Genomic DNA, 23,893 nt, shown 5'->3' with positions numbered 1-23,893 from the left:
GGTGAAGCACACTCCCCCTTGGAGCACCCCCTACTGTCCGGGTGCAATGTCACGAGTATCTTCAGTTCCAGTGCCTTCTGATGGCTGTTTGCCTCTGGCTCCAGACCTTCTATGGCTCAGCCCTGTGGCTAAGTCACAGAGTTCAAATCCCTTCTGGGGTATCATGAACAAGACCAAACAAATCTGAATCATTCTTCTGCCCCCTTGGGCAACTGAGGTCTTCTCTTTTTACTTGCAAAATCCCTATTGGGGCTTCCTCTGCAGGAGCCTACCATGCCCCTATAGCATGCTTCCCTCTTTATCCTCCTGTGAAACCCTAACCCTAGCTCTGGATTTCTTTCCGCCAGAAAGACCTACCTCTTGGGGGGTGGGGGTGGATAAGAGAGAGAGAGAGCGTGTGAGTATGTCAACTGTTTAAATGGGCCATCTTGATTATCACTACAAAAGTTTTTTTCTCCTGCTGATAATAGGTCATCTTAATTAATTAGCCTCTTACTCCACCTTTTCATGTTTTCTGTATATATATCTTCTTACTAGATGTTCCAATCTATGCATCTGATGAAGTGAGCTGTAGCCCACGAAAGCTTATGCTCAAATAAATTGGTTAGTCTCTAAGGTGCCACAAGTCCTCCTGTTCCTTTTGCGGATACAGACTAACACGGCTGCTACTCTGAAACCTGAGCTCCTTCAATCTACCTATTATGGCCAGGAGCTAATTAGCTATCCACCTCCCCAGGTTCAGAGCATGATTAACTGGGTGCATTCACTAGCCTTGCAGGTGATGGGGGTTAAGCCCCATCACAATAAATCATTCTACATTTCTTCTCCTCCTCCCTACCAGTGCTGGCACACTCCATCCCAGAGTCAGTGACATTTTAGTAATGGGTGAAGTGATCTATGCACATGCTGTCTATAAAACCCTGTGGGTTGAAATGTACTAACTAAATAGAAGATATCTGTGCACACAGGCATGTTGTGATAGGCCCATTCATAAAACAAATCCAAGCATGTGTACTATGCTAGTAAAGATAGTGCAGACTCTGGTTTTGAATGATCAGCTCTCACAAGATGTTACCGTCAAATCTTGTATGTTACTACTTTTGTGCTACAGCAAATAAAACAAAACATAAACTCATCAGAGTCACCTCATAGTCACTGAAAAGATAGACCTACCCTCGGGCCACAATGTACAGTATTTCAAAATTGCTCTGTTAAACGTGCTTTGGCATCACTTGATTTAAAAGACCCTCAGTAGATTAACTGAGAGACAATGCAGCAGGGTGTTGAAGACGGTGTTGTCTAATAGAGGCAAAAAGTCCTGTGGCACCTTATAGACTAACAGACGTATTGGAGCATAAGCTGTACTCACTTCGTCGTATTCACCCACGAACGCTTTTACAGATCCAGACTAACATGGCAACCCCTCTGATGGTTGTCTAATAGCTAGATCAGGAGAGTTGGTTTCTCTTACCAAGGCCTTGTTTGCACTAGATCTGGTCTGAAAAATTTTAACTAAACATTTTTGGTTGTAATTTGCTGATTTCTTGAAATTGAAATGTTTTGTGGAGAAGGTTTGATTTTGATGAAGTTCTGACAGAACCCTACCTGCCATGCAGCATTACATTGCAAACCCACTGGGTTCCTGCTGGCTTACCCACCTGGCTCACTGGCAGCCCGCATGGCAGACTGATGCGGGTGGCTGAAGAGCCCAGAAAACCTTGGGACCTGAAAATATCACACCTCTAACCACAGTAATTGTGCTTGCAAAAGCCCTGGTAGATACACGTATACCAGCAAAAAAGTCCTTTATTTCATCAGGAGAACTGGTATAAGCTATACAAGCAACAGCAGTCGTTTGCTATATAAGTTGCATCTGTACTAGGAGGGTTTGCCCATATAGCTATATCCTGTCTAATGTAGACAAACCGTAGCTGGGTCACTGACTCACTGTTTGACCTTGGGTAAGCCACCCATCTGTTGGTGTCTAATTACCACACCTGTAAATCAATTATAATAATACCTACCCACCATTGTAAAGTGCTTTCTAGTCTTTCGATAAACAATGCTACACTTTGAAAGTGCAAAGTGTTAACATTAGGCCTATGAAAACATGCTCTATGCCAGGTTTTAGGTCTGGTTGACCTGCGTTCAGCACAGATTGAAGGGAAATGTGAAAAGGTGATGTAAAGCTCACCTGTGCACTCTCTGAATCTTAGGGCTGCTGCAGAACCAGACCCCTTGTGCTAAGATTGAGCAGCCCTGAGGGGCCAAAAGCACAGCTGAGGATTGGTGCAACAAAGGGACATTGGAGCTACACCGCCTTGCCTCTGGGCACGCCCTCTCTGCCAGCCGTGGTGTGTGGGTGTTGGCATAGAAGCCTCTACATGGATAAAGGACACCCCTTACACTGGGGTGATTCTCCCAGGGCCATATGCAGCAACTTTAGGGCTAGATTGCACTGGTGATGTGGTACAAAGTAAGTGCACTACACTGCAGAATCTGGTGCTATGAATTCTCACCCTGTCATAATAGGAAATATTTCTTAAAAGAAATAGGATTAGTTTTGTTCCCTAAGTATTTAAAAAAGAGAACACCAGCCATGATTCTGCACAGCAGCTGCATTGGTATGTAGAGGGGCACTACAAAAGTTCTGACATATTACATGTATCTGGTATTCAACAACCTCTTCACCCATTCTGATTTGCCTGTGGAAATGCTCGTAATCTCTCAGTAGAACAGCCAGCAATTCAGCTCTTGTTCACACAAGCCATATCAGTGTTGTTGGAGACACAAATAAGACCCAAATTTCAAACCTCATATACCAGTGCAAACCCATACATATTTTCCCCCCACCCCCAAGGTGTTCCTAGTAACAGCATCAAAGAGCTGCCAGATCTGAGACAGAACAAAGGGGCTCTGCTGAAATAGGAAAAGTTGGCAGCATAAACAATAGCTGGATAAGAGATGCTGGGTTTGACTACATGAATGCACCTTCATATTTATATCACTCAGCAGCAACTTCTCCGATTTAGGGCCTGAGAAAAGAAGTCAACCTGTCTGTTATCATGCCCGTGATAGTAGGGACCCTGGCTGGTGACTCGCTTTATCCCAGCTGTGTGATGACATGCCAGACAGAGTGTTAAGCAGTAACTGATCCTACAGCCACGCCATCTTGTGTTCTGATCGTGTCAGATTGCACAAACTGAACATTGTTAGGAATGCTAAGTATCTGAATGGGAGACATCCAGGGAGGGCCTGGATTAAAGTGAGAGGGGCTGTGGACACAATAGGTGGTGCTCTTTCTTCTGAACTAACAGCCCAGGGTGGTGTTAGGGGCATTGTGTTGGTGGGGATGCTGTCATTAGGATGAGATATAAAACTGAAGCCTTGACCATTTATGGTCAGTAAAGGCTCGCCTGGGAGCCTAGGGGTTGGTGTTTTTCCTTGCTCTAGTTTTTGGAAATTACATTAGGCCTCTCTAATTTCCCCCTGAACTCTTAACTGGATATGGAAGCCTTTCCAAACAGCTAGCTAGTTTCTGTGTGGTTAAATAGCTGCAACATGCCACCCCAAAGGCATTTCAGCAGTGAATGAGGTGATCCCTGTATTTGTGTGTAGGTGCTCTGAGGCTTGTGAAAGGTGATATAAATTGATATATAATAATAGTTAATAGTGTGATCTAATTGATAGAATGCTGGACTGGGACTCAAGAGACATGGCTTAAGCTAACTTGGAAAAAAGCACTCTTATTCTAGAACACGTGGAGTTATTCTGGAATAGCTATTCCCCTTTAAAGTCACACCCTACTTTAATCTGGAATAATTTTCACATGCCCTTAGACTGGAAGTTCTTTGGGCCGAGGACTGTATTTGTATTTGTACAGCACCTGGCATGATGGAATGCCAGTCTTGCTTGGGGCTGCTAGGTGTTATCACAGTACAAATGGTAATAAGAATAAGAGTTAATAATTAATATTAGGGCTGTCTCACAGTCTTGGAAATGCAGCCTAGTGAACTGAAAACTGCTGGGAAGGAATGTGCAACATTATGGCTGTCGTGTTTATAAAATACAGGGCGTGTGGTTATTGGAAAGGACTGGCTGGAAAGCAGAGTGAAAGGGGGTGATGAATATAGTGCCACTTTTGTTAAGTGGTCATTCCAAGGGACCAATAAAAATCGCTTCTTTCACGGAGGCCTTCCCCAAATAAAGTTGGGGCAGAATTGTACTCCAGTATATTTGGAGGATCCCTGGGGGTGGTCCCTTACGAGAGGAGGTTACCCATTAAGGGAGATCTTTAGTGCAGATTTCACTGGATAGGATTTAAACATGCAGGAGCAATAACATATTACATGTAATTTATGCCCTTAATGAATATTTTAGATGGCAAGATGCCACATGGCCCATATTATTCAGCTGTAACTGCAATGTATATGACCTGAGATCCTAAGTAACATGATTCCAAAGGAGTGTTACTCCCAAATAGTCATACATAATTCAGTGAGATTGGGGAGTTGGTACTCATTAGAGGCCATCGAGCTCCCAGTGTTCCCAATACCAGCCATTCATTGCTGAGGTCAGTTGGGGGGCAGTGCAAGGAAACATACACCATAGTTACCTGCACTGTCTCAGATGAGGGCATCAATGAAAAAACCTCATGATCAGTTATAGAGACAGTGGGCCTGATTTTTATTTACACTGGCTCCTTTGCACTATTCTAGCTATGTCAAGGAGCATCACTTTAAGGCGCACTGCCAGAGTGCTGTAACTGGCATAACTGAGAATCAGGCCCATCTTCATGTTCCAGAGTGCAGCTATGTCACAGATCAGCTGACAGCTGGTGTAAAAAGGATCTGAAGAGCCTTGCTTTATCCCAAGCAGGCAGTAACCAGCATATATTTGTTTTGCATTTAAATCATGTTATTTTAGGTATTACAGCAAAACAACAGGACTCTGAACTCTCTGGGAGGGCAAGGGAAAGAACAAGGTGCAGAAATGTTATCGTCTGACTCGGGTCAGAGTCCTAGCAGTGTGTGAGCTTAATTCTCACACAAACAGATACAAGTTACATCCCTCCCAGGTTAGTCTTGCTAGAATTTCATTGCTTCTCATGCCCACAAAGGAACATGAGTTAAGAGGGGAATTGGGAGAGAGCGGAGTAGGGAAGTGTTGTCTAAAGATCTGAGGAAATGCCCAGAAGCGAGGAACATCTGGCTTTGACACTAGCTTCCTCTTCATCTTGAGCAGGTTACATTAGCCACATTCATAAAACAGAAAATGTCCGCGGCAGCCAGGCATAGTACCGAGGCACTCTGAATGGCTCCCTGTAGGGTGTTGTACCATAGTACCATACTGCACTGTAGTACCCTAATACCATGCTGTACCCTAGTACCATGCAACCTAGTACCACGGTACCCTGCTCCTCCATAGTACCCAGGCACTCTGACTGCCTTCCTGTAAGGTGGTGTACCCTAGTACCGTAGTACCATGCTGCACTGTAGTACCCTAGTACCATGCAACCTAACACCACAGTACCTTGCTCCTCCATAGTATCCAGGCACTCTGACTGCCTCCTTGTAGGGCGTTGTACCCTAGGACTGTAGTACCATGCTGCACCCTAGTACCGTAATACAATGCTGTAGCCTAGTACCACAGTACCTTGCTCCTCCATAGTATCCAGGCACTTCTGCACCATACTTTACTAATACCCTAGGAGTACTATATTGCCCCCGAGTACCCAGGAGCTCTGACTGTCTCCTTGCAGAGTGCTTCACCAAACATCTCTCTTTTAAAGAGGCCAGAGAGACAGACACTGAATATTGTTGGTGCTGTTCAAAAATATGTCTCAGGCAGATCTTTCTTTTCTTTCTGTGGGAGGCGGAGGGAAGTGGGAATTCCATTTTGGCTAAAGCAGTTTGTTCCAAAAAAAGGCTGATTTTGTGGCACACCGTTGTGTGTGAGAATGTGTGTATTTATCCTTGTGTATCTTATACAGGCTTGGAAAGATTAGTTTTTTTTATCCATAAATGTCAGTAACCATCAATTTCACTGTACTCACACAAACCGATGAAAACATATTTCCGTAGGTGAAAATAGACATTTATAGATAGGCAATGTAAGGCAAATGCTGCTTGAGAACTTACTAGAGTTTGATTTAAGGATATTTACTTTGTATATTTACTTTGTATATTTTGACATTTGATGTTGACAATTTGTGCATTAATGGTAATAAAGCGTTAACTTGTTGAATCTCAATGTCTACTCTCATTAAATCATTGTTGTTTGTCCCCCCTCAAAAAAATTTTTCCCCGCAACTTTGAAATTTAAATTGATGAAAATGCTTAAAACCCATAATTTTTAGCAACTGTGAACATTTAAATAGATAAAAAGATGCTTAAAAATAAACATCTATATTATCTGTCAAAATTATTTTTAAAAAAATTTGAATTCTGCCAAGCCTGGTCTTAGGTATAACCTTGTGGATAAAGGACAGATTTTTCATTGGCTCCCCTGCAGGCCCCAGAGGAACCAGGGCATCAGTCTCTGCCCTTCTCTGCTCTCAAATGGAACCTTCCCTCCTCCCCGCCCCATCTCACAACACATGCCCCTGATTGCTCTTACCGACTCGCTTCCTCACCTCCTACCTATGTGTTTCACAATGTTACCTATTTGAGAATTAAAAAGAAAATATTAACCCCCTGCAAAAACTCCCTTCTGAGGACTCCGTTCTGCTCTGAATTATACGGGTGCAAACCCAGTGGAACTGCACTGAAATTAGTAATTGTAATAGAAATTAGATATTGTAAGGAGAGTGATCACTTTAGATAAGCTATTACCAGCAGGAGAGTGGGGTCGGGGGAGGTATTTTTTTCATGCTTTGTGTGTATAAAAAGATCTTCTACACTTTCCACAGTATGCATCCGATGAAGTGAGCTGTAGCTCATGAAAGCTTATGCTCAAATAAATTGGTTAGTCTCTAAGGTGCCACACTTTTCTTTTTACTGAAATTAGGAGAGTTATTCCTTATTTACCCTGGTGTAATTCACAGCAGCACTGGAGCCTGAATCTTTGCTTTCCCCTGGCTCTTGCTGTGAGAGTGAGTTCCAGTTTACAGCATGATGAGAGAGCAGCAATCTGGTCAGGATCACATGACAGACAGTAGACCTTGCTTATCTCCCATACCCACAAACACACAGCCTGAGGGGGTGGGGAGGAAAGAAGCCCAGTTAGGATCAGTGGAGGGGTCCTGGCTCCTGCTTATTCTGGTGCCCTGGCTTCTCTCTAGGAACTCTCTGGTCTAGGCTGAAATGATTCTCCTTTATCCGCAAGGACAGAAATTAAAATGCTCTCCCCTCATTTCCTTCCTGGATGTTTTAATTTTTTTTAGTGCTCTCAGGCTGGCTGGACTCTCCTGTTCTGCTCCGTCCCACAGTGAAGCTGTACAGCCTTGGCCTCCCCATGTGCAGCTACAAGGAGGCCCCAGCCGTACTCTCCAGGAGGGAGAGTTGTTAGCATTCTCCTACACTGATTGCAATCATATTGCCCACCACAGGAAGGCACTTCCTCCGTCACTTGCTTTTCCTTGCCTTCCACAGCCTGAGAGTGAGTCCCAAGCAAGTAGCAAATGTGCTACACCTCCCAGCTCCCACCTCCATTGGCTGAGGGACAGAGTGCTTCCCTGCTTTCAGATTAAAGCGCTGCTACAGGGGCTAAGTCCCAAAGTGTTTGATTAGATTGGAAAACGTTAATCAGCCTTGCTGGCTGTTATTAAAGGTTAAACATCCCTGGGCTGTATTATTATTCTTTGAAGGAACTGTTCGCTCGCTGACAGAGGAGTGTTCTCTTTATCTATTCATGAGGCTATTGATTCTAATGCAGCTTTTGCCCACAGTATTTTTATGGAGTGGCTTCTACTCCAGAGTATGGGGGAGGCTGGTGGTGGAAATCTGAGCCCCCACCCCCCCACCCCCCATTTAAACTGCAGACCTTTTGCAAGAATTGCCTGGAGTTCTATAGGGGCAGCTGCTTACCCAGCACCTGCATTTACTGCTGTCCTATAGGTGCTGCTGTTTTGCACCATGGTCACGTTTCCAGCAATTTCATAAACTCTCTTGCTTGTGTTGCACCTGTGTTGCTAGTGTTCCCACAGTCGCAATCCTCAGAGCATATTAGATGGTGCAATGTGACCACTGCTCTGGTCAGAGTGCTTCCACATTTCCAAGGGCTGCAGTTTAGCTCTGAAATGAAGTGGGGCCTTTCTTTTGTTTACCGTCAGTCTATGAGATTTCCCTTTGAAATAATAGCACAATAGCGGCTTAGCATTCAATGAAGAATCTACTTGGAAGAAAGGATTTGGAATGCATCTATCCACATATACCACTGGACCAGTCCCAGAGTGGGAGTGGGTTTTCTCCATCTCATAAGGGCAAAGGGCCTGATCCAAAGCCCAGTGAAATCAATGGAAAGACTTTCACTGGACTTTGGATCAGGTCGTTTGAGCATCTTTCTTTACAGAACCTCACCCTGTTGGAGGCTCCCTGCTGAAGCTGCTATCCTTCCTGCCAAGGAGGGCCCAACACAAAGTCTTTCACTGCCCCTTGCTCCTCCTGCGACATGTTTCATTTTGGAATGAATCATGGTGCTTATAAATCATCATCAAAGTAGAAAGAAAACATCTTCCACAGCCATGTCGGAGCATTAATAAGAATGCCAGTAATTGCTCCTTTGGAAGCAATCCATCCTGTAAATATGTCTCCATCTCTCATCCTTGTTTCATCCACCTGTTTTGTCTCGCGTGTTCAGAATGCAAGCGGTTTGGGGCAGGGACTGTCTCCCACTCTGTGTGTGTACAGCACCTAGTGCAGCAGAGCCCTGACGTGGTGGAGGCCCCCCAGGCGCCACCACAATATAATGATGATGAAACTAGAAGTGGGACAGGACAGGGAGTATTTATCTGACTCTCCTCCCCATTGGAACTTTGGATTGAGGGAGGTTTGGGTAAATGAGACCCAGATCTGAACTGTCGCTCAATTTTGTTTTCACAAAACAACCACATACTCCCATCTCTAACACAGACCTGCTGTTATTCACCTAATAGACCTTAATGGCACCTATGGAGCCATTTTTGTCTATTGAGTATATTGAATATATTGTGATAGAAGCCATGGGGACTGACTAGTAATGAGCTTTGCCTCTTGGTCTCTGTGTGTGTAGGCCTCAAGGGTCCAATCCTGCAAGGGACTGCCACTGACTTCAGCCATGTAATCCGTCCTCGTAGGATAGTAGCCTATAGTAGACTGAAAGTTGTTCCCATTTGAAATGAGCTGACGAGCTGTGGTCCGGTTGAAAGGGAAAAGTGACCGTGACCACATTGCTAGAAATGACTGCTTCAGCAGAAATGAAATAGGCCTGGAGACAGCAGTCCCCATCTCCACTGTCCTCGCATGCTGTAATTCAATCACAGCTATTGAACTGGAAGTAGGAATTAATTCAAGGAAATCCTATGGCTTGTATTAGGCAGGAGGTGATCACAATGGCCTTATAATCTATACATTCTTAAAGGTGGTCCCTGCGGGCCCATTTGTTGAAGCCCATTTGCCTGTTGTGTGCATAGAGGCCGTCAGTCTCCAGTGCCGTTGGTGTGGGACCCATCACAAATGTTACACTCACTTTAAGAAACCATGGCGGGTTGGGGGTGAAGGAGATGAAGAAACCTGAATGAACAACAAAATGAACACTCTCCCCAAACAATTTACACCCCGAATCCTGCAATCTGCTACACATAGGTGGACTCCTATACCCACATGGATCCGGCTGCAGGATAGGGGCCCTTCCGTGTGACAGGGAAGATGGTAGTTTTTTAAATGATTTTTCCTTGGTTTTACACAATATGATTTTCCTTGCATTTATTGTTTTTAAAGGTGTGCTCTTTTTTAAAAGAGGATCGGGTTTACAAAAGAGCTCAGCTCCCCAAGCACCGAAAATCTAGCCAGAGGGGCCACAATAGAAGCGTCTGGGTACTGAGCACTTTAGAATTGTGGGTGCCAATTATTTAAATCTGGACTTGAGCTCTTCTGAAAGTCGGGCCCATAGAGGGAGAGATTGCATCATTTATGTCCAGGGGGGGATGGTGTAGATGTACAGCACCCAGGTACAGTTCCGGGAAGGATTATGCCCCATCCTGTGCCTTCAAAGAAGAACCAGGATCAATCTAGCCTCTTATCGCTTTTACATGTAAAAAGCAGGCTGGAGGGCTCATCCTGGCATCTTTTCCCCATCTCGCCCCTCATTGCTGGTGTAGTTTGCAGAATGATGCCTATTACTTCCCTATGCTAAGGAATAGGACCCTGCCTAGATTCCAGGCACATCAGAGATAGATATTTTTATTTATGGATCTTGCATGAAGTGCACACCACAAGCTAAGTGCAAAAACTTGTAGAAAGCATATGACCTAAATACATATTAAGTCTGACAAGTCATTTAATATTAGAGATTTTTCTATCACATTCACAAAGATGCAGGGACCACACTAAAGTGGGAAATGAAGGTTTTTTTAATAAAAGATCCCAATTTCATTGATCCTGTTAATTATTTTTTTCTCGCTTTTTCATGGAGGCACCTGAAGCTGGCGCTTGTGTTCACTTTATTTAGGGTTGATTTGGTTGCTGTCATGAGAAAACACTTCAAATAAAAAGATCACCAGAGGGAAGGGAATTAACTGGCAGGAAAACAAGCATGGACAAAGAGAGAAATGCTATAATACCGTAACGCAGGGATCAGGCATTGACTTGTCCCATGATGCACGTGGGACAGACAATGGGCATGATTTCCCACTGCTTTGTGTAGTCATTTACACCTGCGTAATGCTACCAGGCCAGAATTCTCTGCTCACTCAGACCCCATCTACACTAGAGAAATTTGCACTTGTGTAACTACGTTGACATAATAGTTAAAAAATTTCCTCAAAAGAGTCTCTTGCGGATTTGTATATTGTATAGGGGACCAATCCTTTCTCCATTCCCAGTCATGTTTGGTGCCCAGGAGCCATCCAAGATGATGGAAAAAGGTAAGGTACCTCTGATGTTGACATGCTTCACCAGTGCAAAATGAGGCTGATGCCACTGCAACATATTTTGGTGTTTTACCAGACTAAGGGCTCGCCTGCACCAGAAGGTTGCACTGTTTTAATTTATGGTGTGAATTTAAACCAAGTTAGTTAGGCTGGCACAAACCTCAGTGCAACCAAAAGGGCTGTAAAGTGAGGCCTACACCAGTGCACCGTAGGTCTTGACTACGCACAAATTTGCATTGGTTTAGTTAAAGCATCTTAATTAATTCTCTTTGTCCCTCTACGGGCCAAAGGTGGAAATCCCACAGTGGACACTCATAGTTTGGTTTAAAAATGGGTTATTTTTGGTTGACTAGGTGCAGGTTTTAACTTTTAAGCAAAACTGAAAAAATGCTTCGTAAACCACATTAAGAGAGTGTCCATAGAGGGATTTGCCCTGCTTTTATTTCATTAGGAGTTAGGCACTTGACCTGCTTGGGCCCATCTGAAAATCCCCCCTGGGCATCTACCTGCTTTTTTAGACACCTAAATACCTTTGAAAATCTGACCCTGAGTCCTTTTGAAAATCTGTCCATAAATAATGCTAAGGGAGCTGCTATGTGCTGAGCACTTTTGAAAATCTACTGGTAGATTAGCAAAGAGATTTAAGTGCCTCCTGGGATTTTCAAACATGTCTAGGTGTCTAACTCCCATTGAAATGAAATGGAAATTGGAATTAGGTGCCTAGACTTTTGAAAAACCTACTCGACACTTCTCTGCATGTTTACACAGCTAAATAGTTTTGGAAAGTGGGAGCAAAGCTCTTCTGAAAATCTGGCCTCACATGAAGAGAAGTGAATAGGACTTAGACATTTCAGCTTTAATGATCCCAGATGCTTTAGTATCACAGGGGTGGAATTTTCTTCTAGAAATCTATGCTCTTTTTTACTTCAACAGACAATGTGGCATGCATTGAGCTAAGAGGCCTGCCTCAAAGATATTCAGCTGAAAACGGATAGCAGGCAGGCAACCTATTTAGGTGCACATTGTTTTTAACTTATTTATATTCAAGTGATTCATAGACCATGCTTACGGTAATACAGTGGCTTTGTGTGTGTCTAATAAATAAAGGGTAAGTACAAGTCTCTTGCACTAAATGGGGTTTGTTTACCCAAACTCTGAGCTCCTCACTGAGAATAAACTATCATATGCCCCATAATAAGCCTGTCCCTTGTCTCTGTGCACATGGGTTGTATGCTCTGAGGTTACCACAATAGCAAGTCCTTGCTATGGAGCCCTGGCACTCCATGGGTAAAATGCCTTTCAGCCAGCCCTACAATAAATTCACATCGGTGCTGGATATCAACAATTAGGCTGTGTATGGGAAATAGAAATAATGGCTGGGATAAGAATGCTACTTAGCTCTGGAGGAATTACTTCCTCAAGAGTGAATCACAAAGACAGGATTGTGTCTGGGAGGCTGCAAGAGACTTTGGGCCTGATTCTCCCTTTCCTATGCTGGTGTAAATCCACTGAAGCAAGCAGAATGATACTACTGTGAAACTGCTGTAAGCGAGCTTAGGCTCAGGCCCTGTACTCCCATTGCTTGGGAAGTCACCTCCTCAGCAGAAGAGTTAGAATACTCCCTTTGAAAACCTTTCTGCCCCTAGTTCAAAATCTGGTAGCTGCTCTGCCCCTGATAGCTGAATTTTACTTCCCAGAATAGGAACTTAGTGTTACAATGCAGCTCTCTCTTTTTATTGCCAGGAAAAGCACAGACTGACTAAACATAGTGACAAGAAAATAAACAATCCTTGTCCTTTTAGAAGCTGTAACAGAACCACTAGATGGTTTCCTATTAATCCTCTGGTGTAAGGTGTTTAGAGAGGGACTGTATCTTCCTGTGTGTTTGTATAACCTCTACCACAATGGGGCCCCAATCCTGGGCCTCTGGACATTTGTGTAATATATATATTTTTTAGAAATATGAACTCAGGGAATTGAAATTGGGGCAAATGGACTTAGAGGACATCTAATATGCTGATGGTGATTAAACCACAGTGTCATAAATATAAAGAGAAGGGTAACCACCTTTCTGTATACAGTGCTATAAAATCCCTCCTGGCCAGAGGCAAAACCCTTTCACCTGTAAAGGGTTAAGAAGTTAAGGTAACCTCGCTGGCACCTAACCAAAATGACCAATGAGGGGACAAGATACTTTCAAATCTGGAGGGGTGGGGGAACAAAGGGTCTGTCTGTCTGTGTGATGCTTTTGCCAGGAACAGATCAGAAATGCAAGCCTTCCAACTCCTGTTAAGTTAGTAAGTAATCTAGCTAGAAAATGCATTCGATTTTTCTTTTGTTTAATGGCTGGTAAAATAAGCTGTGCTGGAGGGAATGTATATTCCTGTTTTTGTGTCGTTTTGTAATTTAAGGTTTTGCCTAGAGGGATTCTCTATGTTTTGAATCTGATTACCCTGTAATGTATTTACCATCCTGATTTTACAGAGGTGATTCTTTTACCTTTTCTTTAATTAAAATTCTTCTTTTAAGAACCTGATTGATTTTTCATTGTTCTTAAGATCCAAGGGTTTGGGTCTGTGTTCACACATACCAATTGGTGAGGATTATTATCAAGCCTTCCCCAGGAAAGGGGGTGTAGGGTTTGGGGGGATATTTTGGGGAAAGACTTCTCCAAGTGGTCTCTTTCCCTGTTCTCTGTTTAAAACACTTGGTGGTGGCAGCATACTGTTCAAGGACAAGGCAAAGTTTGTACCTTGGGGAAGTTTTTAACCAAAGCTGGTAAGAATAAGCTTAGGGGGTCTTTCATGCAGGTCCCCACATCTGTACCCTAGAGTTCAGAATGGGGAAGGAACCTTGACACACAGCTTTTGGGGATGGAGTCAAATTTGCTTTTCCTTTCCACACCCCCATGCCACTCCTGAATTGGTTTGCATTTGAATCTCTCACGTAACCAGGTCTGCCCTGAGACTTGGAATGTCCTGGTCCCTTCTTCAAGACATGTAAGGGCTAACCTCATTACTTCGGTGTAAGTAACAATCTTATTGCATCTCTTGGAGCCAGTTCAGGCTGCAATCCGGTGACTGCCCTTTATAATCCCATCGAGCTAAAACAAAACACTCCATGTGGTCTGCTCTGGCCTCCAAGGGGTGAATGTTTTCTGATTCACCGAAGCCCTCCATGCCTTGGTGAAGCATCATGCCCATCTGTTCCAGCTGATAATGTTCTGATGCCATTGGATTCTACTCCTTTTGCTCCATTTGTTCAATGGCAGTGATGTTTTCGCATCGTGCACCTCCCTGGTAGGCAAGACTATGACTGTTTAAACTGAACTGTAACAGAGGGGAAGAGAGGGGAGGGATGAGATTAAAGTTGCACTGAGTGATCTTTCTCCAGTAGAAGAGCAAAGAGAGAAGGGAAACTTGCTACGGGCCCATCTTGCCATGCAGCTGTCAGCGGATAGGACATGCTTCTCTCTATTGTCTAATTCTTCACTCCATGAAAAGAGTGCTTGAAGCATGGGTTCTAGTTCTGTGCATCCCACTGTTCTATTAAAATGAATGGGGAAGTCTGCTGCCCCCAGATGTTGGCAGGCAGCTGTGGTCTAATAGATTGACCGTAAGGCTGGAGACTTGGGTTCTTGTCCACTTATTTGCAGAGTGATTTTGGCAAAGCCATGTCATGCCTCCATGCCTCAGTTTCCCCATCTATAGCATGGGGATAATGATGCTTACCGACCTTTATAAAGGGCTTTGAACTCTGTGGACGAAAAGGGCTAGGTGCCAAGTATTACTATTTATATAACCTGAAGGCGCCCCTTGTTTGTGAGTTAATAGCTATACCTCAAGGAGTGTGTTAGCCCCAGCACGCTGCTATTGATGAAGCAGTGAGGTTAATGAGTCCGTACCCTCCCAACAAAAGGAAAACAAATTCTGGGGTGGCAGGCCATGCTCACTCGAAGGCTGTTCTCAGAAATACAAAGGATTTCAGGCTAGAGCATTGGTGGCCTTCTGTCTTCCCCAGTGCCGTTATGATACCAAGCTTCTGCTCCTCTCTTGAAAGGCTCCCTCTTTCTCTGATTGAATGGCCTGGCAGTTGTGCAGAATGCTGATGAGAACACTACATGACCCAGTCGCAGGCAATAATTTCTATGAAGGGTCATTTCTCCAAGTCACAGGACTACAGGGACCCATCTCTTCGTTTCTGAATAGTTGTTGGGTTGGGTGTTTTGGGGAATGCTCATCGCATCTCTAGTATTTCAGTGCCATACTTGAATTTTAACCCTGGAGTGGAAAGCATATTCTGAGAATGGGAGGAGGAATTGAACACTTCTGACCTTCCTCCTGCCGGTTGCATTCATGTTGAATCCATAGTAGTGGAACACAAGATAACCTGATTCCCAGAGTCAGAGGGGTGTGAGACTAGCAAACATTTGACATAGAAATGTTTCCCGATCAGAACTGAGGAGCTTTGCAATAAACAGGAAGGTAGGTAATCAAAATGTTTTATTGCTTTAAATTCATGAACAGTAAATGCTGGACCCTGAGACTGAAATGAATGTTAATGAAATCTTTTACAGTGATCAAATTTTTGAACGCTTGTTGTGACAGTTTCCCGCTGGAATTTTATAAAGCATTTCACCATTTATATACCCAGACTGTACCCAGGATTTATAAAGGGAATTCTAGGGAGATGATTTAACCTAGGCACTGAAAACTGCACCATAAACAGGAACGATCAAAGTAGCCGGAAATGTTTACCAATCATTGCTTAATGTGGTTTGTAAAACACTTGCCAAAAGTATTGACTCTGGGTTATCAGAAATATTGTGGATATTATCTAGACCAGCAGCCTTGTTAGGCTGCAGCTGACGCATAGCCAGGTTCAACTCTTGGACAATAAAAAGAGCCATCAAGTTCGTATCCACATTCTGAGCCTGCCATCTCTTAGCAACTACTGTTTCAACTGAGCAGCTGAAAGCTTTGTCTCAATTAGGAGCTCTGCCATGGGCCACCAGCAAGGATGCAGTGGAGTTTGCTGTGAGTGGGTATTCCCTCTTGCCAAGACTAGAATCTCTACGGACTCTCCTAATAGTTTGACAGGATCTGTGACTGGAGCACGTGAAGTTAAATCTGGAGATAGTTTCTCACCATCGCTCTCGCCTGGTTTGATTTAGAAGGGGAAAAAGGTCTCCACTTTTATCACAAGCCTCCTGTTCATTCTTGGTGGATATAAACTGATATAATCTGGTTGCATCAGGTGACCATCCAGGAATGAACTGTAGACGAGATTCCCTGGTATATATTTGTTTGCAGTAGCCAGAGCTTCATCACAGAAAGCTTGGTAAGTAGCACTGATGTTCTTCCAAATATCTGATTCCAAGGTTGTCTCTCACTTTGGGTCAACCAGCAAAAACGGGCTTCTTCGATTTTTGAATGGTTGTACCCAGGATAGCAGGATTCCTAAAGTCTGGCAGACAACAAAGGTCATAGCTGTCCCCAAGCCAGTGAAACTATTGACAGACCCAAAGAGCTACTGACTGATTTCTCTGTTGTGTGTTGCATACAGTCTGATGGAGACACTAATCCTGATGCAGATTAAAGAGGTATCTGATCCTCAGCTGCCTTGCATTCAGGCTGCTTCCCGGAGGAGATGATGTACCCAAGTCCAGGTACTTTGTCTGACCCAATGTATAGAAAAGGCATTTGAGTCCAGAAAGAAAGTTGGTGAAATCCTTATTTATTTGGTGGCAGCCTGTGACGCTGTGTGGCACGTTGGGCTGACTGCCAAGCTGCTGCAAGTGATTCCTTATAGGCCAAAGGTGCTGATTCACCCAAGAAATGATTAGCATCTGAAGCTTCATCCTGCAAGTCCATTATTTATTATTTTCAGATCTCTTGAAACTTCCACTTTTTATCCCTTTCTTCTAGGCAATCTTCCACCTCTGAGGCTGATCAGCTGTGGTATTGACATAACCATGCCCATCCTCAGTCCCTGGAGGTTGGCATCTTAATGAGGAAGGATGGTTGGGCACAAGTCTGTCTGTGACTTGGGAAACCTGGGTTCAAGTCCTTGCTCTGCCACAGACTTCCTGTGTGACTTGCCCAAAGGGGAAAAATCAGTCACCTGAAACATCTCTGTAATGGTCTTCCACAAGGGTCAGTCTTAGCTCCCCATACATACACATACGACCTCCCTGGAATTCAGGCCAAGAAGTATGTGTCTGCTGATTGACAACTGTATTGTGGATGCTGGAAATGAATTCCACAAGCTTGCAGGGAATCTCAGCTCAGACCTGGGCATTTTGACCACTTACTTCTAGCAATGGAGTTTAATTCTCAGTGAAATGAAGACAGTGGCAACTACTGTCCATCTAAACAGTCCTCTTGCTATTTAAGCTATCTCAATCCGTGGGCAAGGAATGCTGCTGCCATTCCATTCCACTGTCATTTGGGAATGAAACTTGGCTGTAGCCAGACTTAATGGCCTCATCTGGAATCCCTGAAAATGAAGATTTCTTCCTGTACCACCTTGATATGAAAACTATCAGGCACCTCCTGGGGAGCAGACCCTTTGGTCCTTCATGCATCTGTATGGGCCATGGTGTTTGCTCCACCTGAATACTGCTGTGCAGCCATCACACTCTGGTTGCTGACATGGAGCGGAATTTGGCCACTCGTATTATTAGTAGCTGCTTGCATGATATACCAGTTTCCAGTCTCTGTGTTTGCTAACATGCATAGTTCCTCCAGACCTTTGACAAGATGGCATTACTGTCCAATCTGCCTGGAGAGCTGTGACCAATGAAAACAACCCAATACATCTCCAGTTGACTGATGGACCAGTTTTAGACAGGAAATAACATGCAGCTTCAACTTGACAATCTGCTTATATTCAGGGGTGGAAACTTGTTCTTGTGTGACACCACACCTGATCTTTCAACAGTTGCTATGGCAGCCAATGCACTCTTGGATGAGAGCAAAATTGGCCTTTTACCATGCACAGACAATCAGCACTCCCAGGGAGCTGAAAACTACATCCTTACAGAGTGGAGGCATTGGTGGAAAAGAGTCTAACTCACTAAGTACATTCAGGAGTCCATTGCAGCACCTGTCTCCTTGCCCACTTGGTCATAGATCATGGACCAGACTCACAGGCTACTCTCTGGCTCATCCAGAGTTGCCGCAGCTATCCACCAGTGTGGCCTGGTTTCCTCCCCATACTGTAACTGTGAAGCGGTGTTACAGACAATCACTCATGTGGTGGAAGAGTGCCCAACCCGAAATCTGGAGGGTGATTTACAATGCCTGGCCTCCCTTGATACAGAGGCCATGCTTTAGTCACGCAGCTTGGAGATTGACGTCTGATGCCTGTGTACAAGAGAAGAAAAGAAATGCTTTGTCCAAATTAATGCACCATTATCAGGCAGGTGAAGTGCCCAGCTTTAGAAACCATGAAATAACCGTTTCAGATCTCACCTAGTTAACAGAATATTAGGGGTCAAATTCAGTTCTCTGGTACACCATGGCAACCTCACTGCAGCCAACAAGACCTTGTGTGTAGATGTGTAGAATGGCCTGACTCTCTCTGATTGCCCTGCTCCCAGGGCAGTCATTTCCCATAGTGCAAAACTGCTGTTCAACTGCCATTCTGTCCCGGGAGCTTTTTACACTCTGGCCTTGTCTACACTTGAACGTTCTCCTGGTATAACTATATTGGTCAGGAGTGTGATTTTTTTTTTTTTTTTAGTGGTAGAGTTAAACTGGTACAAACTCTTGGCCAGGTCTGCACACACTTCTGCCAGCATAGATATGTCAGTTGCGGGGTGAAGAGGCGTGAGCCCTGACCGACATAGCTGTGCAAGCAGAAATCCCTAGTGTAGATGCAGCTATACCAGTAAAAACCACACCAACAAAACCTACAATGTAAAGCAGAGTCCTAAGTGTGCTTCTGTTGACATAGCTAATTTCATTTGGGAAGCGGTGTTCCTACATTGGCAGAAAAGCTCCTTCCATTGACATACGTTGGGCCTGCAATAATGACTATGCCAGTTTACACTCTGTAGTGTAGACAGCCTAAGTGCACTTTGCTGGTATAAGCTATGTCCACGTTAGGAGCATTATAGTATATTGGTACACATATACCAGTAAAGTGTGTCTAGTTTAGACATGGCCACAGTGTGGATGCAGTTATACTGGCATATTGGTGCCTTATACCAGTATAGTTTGTTCACCTTACCATATGGGAACAGCCAGACCAGTATAAAGCGCCTTTATGCTTATCTAATGGCATCCATACTAGCAAGGTGATACAGCTTAGCTATACTGGAATAGTTAAAGGGGTACAACTGTCTGGTGCAGAGAGGTACTCATTTTACTTTGATACAAATGACTCTACAAGGTGCCTGGCAATGGAGAATCAGGTCCAAACGTGGAAGGCAAATGCATACATTAAAAAAAAAAAAGATAGAAAAGAAATACATATATTTGTAAGGGTTTAGGTTTTGTAAACCTTTCCCCCTCCATAGAACCTAAATGCAGGGTTAAACCAGCCGAGAGTGTCTCTTTTAAAGAGTTATAGTTGTTTCTTTGCTGTTCATCTTTAAAAGAAGACCAAAACTGTCAAGCTCTTCATTCAACATATCAAACACAGAACAATGATTTTCAGTGATTGCAGTGTCTCTAAATGAAGAAAAATAATTGTCAGCAGCTGTGAATGTGATTGCTTGTGTTTCAGACATAGCGCTTGAGAGAGATGGTTATGTAAAGTGAATAAATCCCCTTTTCCCCTCATATTCCAGTGGCTACACACAATCACTAAGGAGCCCAAAAGCGAAAGTTTTAGGGCTTGACCCAAGACTCCCATTGACCTCAATGCCATGTTCATGTTGTATTTAGGAAAATATATATACATAAAGAGTCCACAGGAAAATCAGAGAATATAATAGCTGCTTTTATTGATAGAGATTGATCAAGTACAGGATGCTACTGGAAAGTTCAGCCTCCTTCCAGAACGCTATCCTCACATCTGCCCCTCCAGATATAGGGACATTGTTACATGCCCAGTACTGAAATTAATTGTCTTCACAAAGTAACCCATTCATGGGTGCCAGATGTGCTGCTATTACACAGATGTAAATTCATGAACAAAAGATTTAGAACATCTCCTGAAATTTGTGCTGTCAAAATTACAGTGGCCTGTGGAGATTTGCCTGCCAGTGGCAGCCCGGTGTGGCACGCCATTAAAGTGGCGCATGCCTGGCATCTGTCTTCTGTGTTCTTAAACATTCTGTGGGTTAAGATATTGTGCCCACCCCTTGCTCTCCAGCCACGTAAGGGCTGAGCACACTCAAATCATGTTGGTAGGAGAGAATTGTCACCTAGCACACAAATGGCTCTCTATGGCAAGGCCAGGGAGCAGTGCTGATGGGCACCAGAAGAAGCTGCTTCCAACCCTCTGCAGACAGAGGATGCGTCACTTGCAACCTGACACCAACGAGGGAGCAAATAAGGCCAATGCTGTGCACACAGGTATGTGTAACCCACTGGTTAGTGAGTATTGTGTCCCCCTTGGTGTCCAGTCAATAGAGGATGTGAGTCTGTGGCAGTCCACAGCTACTGAGCTTGGTCCTTTCGCTTAAGCTCTAGAGACTCCTGCTTCTAGCTCTGGAGATCCCTCGGTCAATCCCCCACGTCAGTCAAGATGGTAGCCGTCACAAATGCTCCTCAACAGTTAAGGAGAAGGAATCCTCTTTCTGAAGCTGTGGAGCATCAGCTGACCTGGATGTGGGCTAAGGGATTAACCCTTGCAGAGGCTGCATTACCTTAGGCAAGAAGTGACTGGACTGATAGATCGATAAACTAACAGATGCTCAGGAGCCTTGAAGTGCTGTCCAGGAGTCCCTGTATCCCTTCGGCTCTCCCTCCACACCAGCTCCACTCCTTTGATGGCCCTCTGCTGCCTGGATCAGAGAAGGAGGAGTGAGCTCTCATTATGGCTACATGGTCAGCCATTATGACAACCAATAAGTCATGTAAAAAAGGAAATTACTTTTAGATCATATTACAGTGGAACAGGCATTACATCTCCTCATATGGACATGAAACTGGAGTGGGCGCTGCTCCAGGTAGCACAGGTATAAAGAGACCCCACCCTTCACTGTCTTTTTCCATCTATGTCTGCAAGCAAATGTTCAATTTTCCATAAGAACAACCTCTAAATTTCCTTTAGACAGAACAGAATTGACATGTGGATCGCCTGTGGGTTTACATTTAAAATATTTACATGGTTTTATGATAGCCTGGCCTGACATGCAGAAAAGTTAGTCACAAGAGCAAAGAGGAGGAAATAGATGAAGAACAAAGCCTAAGACAATAAAGGTGGCTCATTACAAAGTGACACTGAAGCAAGGCTGGCCACATGGAGACTTCTTTTCAGAGAGTCTGTCGTCATAGAATCATAGAATATCAGGGTTGGAAGGGACCTCAGGAGGTCATCTAGTCCAACCCCCTGCTCAAAAGCAGGACCCATCCCCAATTAAATCATCCCAGCCAGGGCTTTGTCAAGCCTGACCTTAAAAACTTCTAAGGAAGGAGATTCCACCACCTCCCTAGGCAACGCATTCCAGTGTTTCACCACCCTCCTAGTGAAAAAGTTTTTCCTAATATCCAACCTAAACCTCCCCCACTGCAACTTGAGACCATTACTCCTTGTCCTGTCCTCTTCTACCACTGAGAATAGTCTAGAACCATCCTCTCTGGAACCACCTCTCAGGTAGTTGAAAGCAGCTATCAATCCCCCCTCATTCTTCTCTTCCACAGACTAAACAATCCCAGTTCCCTCAGCCTCTCCTCATAAGTCATGTGTTCCAGACCCCTAATCATTTTTGTTGCCCTTCGTTGGACTCTTTCCAATTTATCCACATCCTTCTTGTAGTGTGGGGCCCAAAACTGGACACAGTACTCCAGATGAGGCCTCACCAATGTCGAATAGAGGGGGACGATCATGTCCCTCGATCTGCTCGCTATGCCCCTACTTATACATCCCAAAATGCCATTGGCCTTCTTGGCAACAAGGGCACACTGCTGACTCATATCCAGCTTCTCGTCCACTGTCACCCCTAGGTCCTTTTCCGCAGAACTGCTGCCTAGCCATTCGGTCCCTAGTCTGTAGCTGTGCATTGGGTTCTTCCGTCCTAAGTGCAGGACCCTGCACTTATCCTTATTGAACCTCATCAGATTTCTTTTGGCCCAATCCTCCAATTTGTCTAGGTCCCTCTGTATCCTATCCCTGCCCTCCAGCGTGTCTACCACTCCTCCCAGTTTAGTATCATCCGCAAATTTGCTGAGAGTGCAATCCACACCATCCTCCAGATCATTTATGAATATATTGAACAAAACCGGAAAGAAAGAAAAGGAGTACTTGTGGCACCTTAGAGACTAACAAATTTATTAGAGCATAAGCTTTCATGAGCTACAGCTCACTTCATTGGATGCATACAGTGGAAAATATAGTGGGGAGATTTTATATACACAGAGAACATAAAACAATGGGTGTTACCATACAGACTGTAACAAGAGTGATCAGGAAAGGTGAACTATTACCAGCAGGAGAGCGGGGGGTGGGGCCACGGGGACCTTTTGTAGTGATAATCAAGGTGGGCCATTTCCCGCAGTTTACAAGGACAGTAGGAGGGGAAATAAACCAGGGGAAATAGTTTTACTTTGTGTAATGACACATCCACTCCCAGTCTCTATTCAAGCCTAAGTTAATTGTATCCAGTTTGCAAATTAATTCCAATTCAGCCGTCTCGTTGGAGTCTGTTTTTGAAGTTATTTGTTGAAGAATTGCCACTTTTAGGTCTGTAATCGAATGACCAAAGAGATTGAACATTTTTTTAAAAATGTTAAGAGTGAAGTGAAGTGACATGCGAATGGTCACACAACAATTCCAGTGCTCTATCCACTAGGCGAGTGTTTCCCAACCTTTTGAGGTTGGCAACTGCTTATTTGAAGTAAAAATTAAGAGTAAAAACATGTATCAATGATAACAAGGAGCCTGTGTAATTTATCTATATGTGTGTTTTGAGAGGTTGACAGAATCCTTCACCTGGAAGGGTCAGGGGATGTGGGGGAACCAGATTTTCTTTGCTTGTGACTCTAATAAAATTTTCTACATCTTGAGACCCCCTTCATGGCCCCCAAGGGTCACGCCCCACCAATTGAGAAACACGGCACTAGACCATGCTGCCTCAGTTGAAAAAGAGGTGAAACCTTGACCCCATTGAGATCAATGGAAATTTTGCCATTGACTTCCATGGATCCAGGATTTCACCCAAGGAATCTTAGGGAGGCTGATGCAATTAGAGTTACCAGGATGTTGGAATTACAAATGTTGGTAACCCAAACTAGAATCTGGCCAGGGTGCAGGACTTAACACGCCTGCTCTTGCAAAAAAGTGTGATGGGATCTTTATGCACACAAGTGCTGAGGAGGACCTGAGTTTCATCTCATATGAAAAACAGCACCTCCGGCAGGACAGTGCCTCCATCCTTGCGACAAGACTTCAGCTGGTTTGTATGAGTGGCACTCTTCCATCCTCCCTCAGGCACTGTTTCCAGATGGCTGCTATTGATGTCAGGTGTGTGGACGGGGGAGGGTTGCTGAATCTGTGAAGAGATGCGGGCACCTGGATAGCTTCCCCCTTTTTTGAATTTGTGGCTATCCTGGAGGCAGGAGTTCAGTGTAGAATAGCTACTTTTGCGTCCACCTCATCACAAAAACAGTTGCCGGGGATTCTTCCTTGATCATTTCCCCCCAGCTCTCGACA

Source organism: Caretta caretta, chromosome 17 (genome assembly GCF_965140235.1).
Source record: "Caretta caretta isolate rCarCar2 chromosome 17, rCarCar1.hap1, whole genome shotgun sequence".
In the NCBI taxonomy this organism is placed as follows: domain Eukaryota; kingdom Metazoa; phylum Chordata; order Testudines; family Cheloniidae; genus Caretta; species Caretta caretta.
This window is presented reverse-complemented; position numbering follows the sequence as displayed.